Source organism: Arachis ipaensis, chromosome B05 (assembly GCF_000816755.2).
Source record: "Arachis ipaensis cultivar K30076 chromosome B05, Araip1.1, whole genome shotgun sequence".
NCBI classification, from domain to species: domain Eukaryota; kingdom Viridiplantae; phylum Streptophyta; class Magnoliopsida; order Fabales; family Fabaceae; genus Arachis; species Arachis ipaensis.
This window is the reverse complement of record NC_029789.2, coordinates 9903546-9908802: the sequence shown is the minus strand read 5'-3', so window position 1 is coordinate 9908802 and position 5257 is coordinate 9903546.

Here is a 5257-nt window from a genome sequence, read left to right as displayed (position 1 = left end):
AAAGGATATCAAAATTATGTTCAGTTTGTGGCACCAGTCTCTTTTCAAAATAATAATTCAACTCGCTCTTTGTATCAATAAATGTGGATTCCTCACTTGCACAGCAAAGTCAGCTTGCCAAGATTCATGACTAAACTTTCTCCCCTTTGAACCTGAAGGAATTGAAGATGGTGGCAGCATATCTAATTGAGCAGCTTGGTCTTTCTCTTTCCTTTGTTGCATATTCTAAAACTAAATCTTGCACTATCCTTTTCACTTGACCAATTACAACACATGCCTCCATCTCACCATATATTTTACGAAAAAAGAAATTCAATAAATACATCTTGTACCTAGGATCCAAAAGAGTCCCAATAGTCATAACTGTATTAATCACACTCCAATACTTTTCAAACTTAATTATCATGCTAGTAGCCAACATTTCAATTACCTTATTTCTACAATTTTTTACTCCATCAAAGCCAACTTAATTACACAAACATTAGGAAAATAAAGATTTAATGTAGGATAAGTTGTTCCAAAAAATAATTCAGTGACATCAAAGAACACCCTCAATCTTTGAAAAATCTCATCCACCATATCCTAATCCTTATCACTAGGCAAAGATTTATATTGACTCTCACGCAATGACAATCTTTTAAACACGTCTCTATACATAATTGCAACTTCAAGCATCAAAAAGGTTGAATTCTACCTAGTTTTACAGTCAAGACAAAGATTTTTTGTGTAGGGTATTTTATGTTGCACACATGTTTCGTTAAATTTTTCTTCCCTTTTAGGTGTTACAGTCCAATAATGAACAATATCCCTCACCCTTTCAATAGCATGTGAAATAAGTTGTAACCCATCCTTGACAGTCAAATTTAATATATGCACACAACATCGTATGTGAAACAATTTACCACCCAAAATAAAGTTTCTATGTGACATTTTAATCAAAATACTCTCAATCATAACGTCATTAGTAGTGCAATTATCAACAGTTAAAGTGGATACCTTCCTATCAAGATTCTAATCCATCAAACAATCCACAAGAACCTTTGAAAGTATTCCAATTATATACACCAACCACAACTATTTTTTCACTAGTTGTTGGAGTAGTTGTCTTCATCATACATTGTCTTATATCTCTAGTGGTGTGAAACTTGCACGTTTTGAAGTGATCACGCAAGTGCAAAGTTCCTTGTTTTAAGTCACCAAGTAGCTTTGATTTGTAATAATTGCATTCAGCCTTCAATTTTCCCTTAATTTTGACAATCTTGAAGTGATTCCACACTTTAAAGGTTAACTTCCTCTTTCGAACACCACTTGTAGAGTTTGTTGTTTCTTCATTGGTAGTTGTCGTATCAGTTGGAGGTTTTTGAGGTTGGGATTGAGGAGTCTCTTGAGTAGTTTGAACATTAGTGGCTATAGGTTCTTTCAATGGAGTACTTTTCTCAAGAATATTACTCAATGCATCAGAAGAAGACATTCTCTAAAATCACATTCACATAAACACATAAATTTTAGAATCAACATAATCATAGAAAATCAAAATAAACAATAAAAATTTCAGAATCAGCATAATCATAAATACAAGTACTTTAAAATAAATAATGAAAGTTTCATAATCAAAATTATCATAATCATAAACATAAATGCTTCAAAATCAGAATCAGCAATGAAAATTACTTCAAAATCAAAATAAACAATGAAAGTTTCATAACCAGAATTAGCATAATGATAAACATAAATGCTTCAAAATCAGAATCAACAATAAAAATTTCAAAATCAAAATCAGCATAATCATCATAATCATAAACACAAATGCTTCAAAATCAAAATAAACAATAAAAGTTTCAAATCATAGTAAGCATAATCATAAACACAAATGCATCAAAATCAAAATAAACAATAAAAATCTCAAAATCAGAAATTCAAAATCAAAGTAAAATAATAAAAATTTCAAAATCATAGAAACCAGAATCAACAATTCAACATCAGAAATATAAATTATACTTAACCTAACTCACATAAATTATAACAAATCCTTCAAAATCAAAGCAAATAATGAAGAAGTCAGAGTTCTGTCTTCTGTGACTTACCCGACGAAAAAGAGGCAATGACCGACGAGGAGGCGATGATCGGTGAAGAGCGACAACTGGCAAAGGCGCGACGACTGACAAACACGCGAAATGAGAATACGTGACGATGGCGAAGATGACGGACTCCCTGTTGCAGTGTGCGTGACGTGACGATGACCTTACTGACTTCCACAGTGGCGACAGTGCGTGAGAGACTGAGAGGTAGCGGTGAGGGACTGAGGGGGTGGGAGGTAGCGGTGAAGGACTGACCGACTGCGGGGGTGGGAGGTGGTGATTGTGAGAGGACAGGGTGAGACTTGAGAGGATGAGGTTTGAGGTTGAAGGACTTCAGAGTTCAATTCAGACTTGATTAGGGATTTGGGATTTGTGAGTTGTAAGTGTAAGTGTGTAATACCTAAGGTTTCTCAATGTCCCTCATATATATATATATAGGGGGTAGAAAGACCTCCCCGTCTCCGCCCCCGGCGGGTAAATCCCCGCAGATACCCGCCCCGCCAAGGAACTTTTTGCCATCCCTAGTGGTGGCGGGAGTTGCACCTGTGGTTCATTCATCTCGGGTTCTGCATGCGCAACTCTTTCTGACAACTGTATGTGATTTTTGTACTACTGTGTGTACTATGCATAGTCCATCGGGAAAGGATGAAAGTCGATAATCTCGTCTCCTATTTACAGTGTATTATAGCGGTCAAAATTCCACAAGTTAACCCAAACTCTACTCCTTTTGCTCCAGTCATGGTTCTGTGTTCCGGTCAACCGCTTACAATCAGCATCACCAATCTGGAATGGTTCCTCTGGTCGAAGTTGTTCAAACCCGAATTGGCATTTTACTCGATCTGTTGGGTGCTACTCTATATATTCAAATGACACTAACAGAGACTTCGTGGAGCACACTACCAAATTTAAGAATAGGTCCTCAGGAACCATCACTCCCATATGTGGCCACCATATAAACTAGACATCAATAAAGACAATGACAATAAGTTAAATTATTAGACATAATAAATTTCTTAACAGAAATTGTTAAAACGTACGTCATTGACTCCCATGTTATCTAGTTATTGTCTAAAGTGCTCTGTAGACCTTTGCGTATATCTCGTTAGTAGGCGCCAATGACTCCACCTGAGTAAGTTTAGAATGGTTATAATCAACATATAATAATAATAACAACAACAATAATAATAAAAATAATATTAACAACAATAGTAAAAATAATAATGATAATAACCATTATTGTTGTCCAATTAGAACACCAACAACAAAAAGCTCATTGCGAGGAATAGGTGCTAAAAATGGCATACGCTCCCACGCCCAAACAAAAAGTAAAACAAGGGGGTCGACAAATTCTTTACAGTTGTATCGCGATGCACGGCACAACTACACATACAGATGTGCCAAACTAGTTATCCCCAACTATAGGGTCGAATGCGATGGAAATCTCGAAGAAAAGGTAAAAACTTCGAGTTTACAAAATTCGTCAAATTGTCTGGAAACACAATCATTTCAAGCACGCAAAATATGTGAGCCCGGACATACCGTTCGATTGACTCCTGTGTGTCTAACGGTTCAGTGTCTCTACATCGCCGAACCTATGCAAATTTTACCTTTCCCAATGTATGATCGTCCAGACCGGGCGGCCTACCAAAAACTGCTAAGCAGTTCTCCACCAAGAACTCATGGCTACTGTCCGTTCAGCCCGTCACGAACTCCCCGAAATTATAATACAGCAATCGAAAAGCATGAAAAGTTCAACACAACAAAATGAAAAAAATGTTGCTTCCATTAATTTTTCCAGCAAAGCAGCTAATCAGCCATATTTTGATGTTCTCTAGCAAGATAGCAAAACATTATTCAGCAAACAAAGAACCTGAAATCAGAAACTGAGTTATAACACAAACAATTAATACCAAATGGGGTTGTATATTCAGAAAAAAAGAATGTTAAATAGTGATATGAATGCTTAGCTAAACTAAACATGTGCCTCTAAATGTTAGGTATTTTCGATTCTCAATCCTCAAATTTTTGCATTATTTTCAAAATTAGAATCATAACAAGTTTCAGCAAATAAACATAGTTTACAAACAAAATCATTGGTTCACTTTATTAAAACTGTAAAATCATTGTAGTACAAGGCAACAACCTTAAACCAGAATAAAGAAAAAGTCAAAACAGAAGATAAAAATCAACAAACTTCACCAGAAAAAAATAAATATAAGGATATTATCCAAGAATAAAAACCAACAGCCCACTTTTCATATGACCTTAAGTTATTATCCAGTATCACATACATATCCAAGAAGATTGAAACTTTGATTTGGGATGCAAAAACCTCTGTTCTTCTTCCTACAAGCGACTTCAAGCACAATCACACCAAAGACAAACACATTCAATTCATAACAAAAAAAATTCGAACAGAACCAAAACCTTAAACCAAAAATCACAACCAAGAAAATAATGAATTCAAAAATAAAAATAAACATAAAAAAAAGAAGTATAAAATCAGAATAAACCCTAAAATCTAATAAAAATAGAACAAAATTAAAATAAACCAAGAACAGAGACATAAAACATAATCATAAACAAAAAATCCCAAATAAATGTTATTACCAATAATAATAACAAATTGAAAATCATTATAACAATAATCAGAAAATCAAAACCAAGAACCAAGAACCAATAATCATAACTAATAGAAAAATAATTAAGTCACAACATAAAAAAAAAAAGAAGTCAGAACATAAAAAAAAAAATCACAAAAATCAGATTAAAAAAAATTAGAACAAAAATTGAATAAATTGTACTTGAGGCTGAGAGACTGAGAACGATGGAGTACAACTGAGAATGACGAAGAACCACGATGCTAAGGACGATGTAGCTGCTGAGATTGACGGTGCTGAGAACGACGGCGTGATGCATCGATTGCTGGACGACAATGACGGCAGACAGGAGTAGAGGTGTGTGTGTGAGTGAGAGATGAGAGGGAGCAGTTTGTGTGTGAGCAAGTATATATTTATATATATATTGGTTCCTACACTTCTTCTTCTTTCCTTCAACTTACAAAATGCAGAAATACATATTACCACTTCTTCCTTCACATTCAAATGCAAAACACAGATATAAAGACCCCTCATCTACACATGTCGAAGATGCAATCTTGCATCCTGCAAAACGCAGCT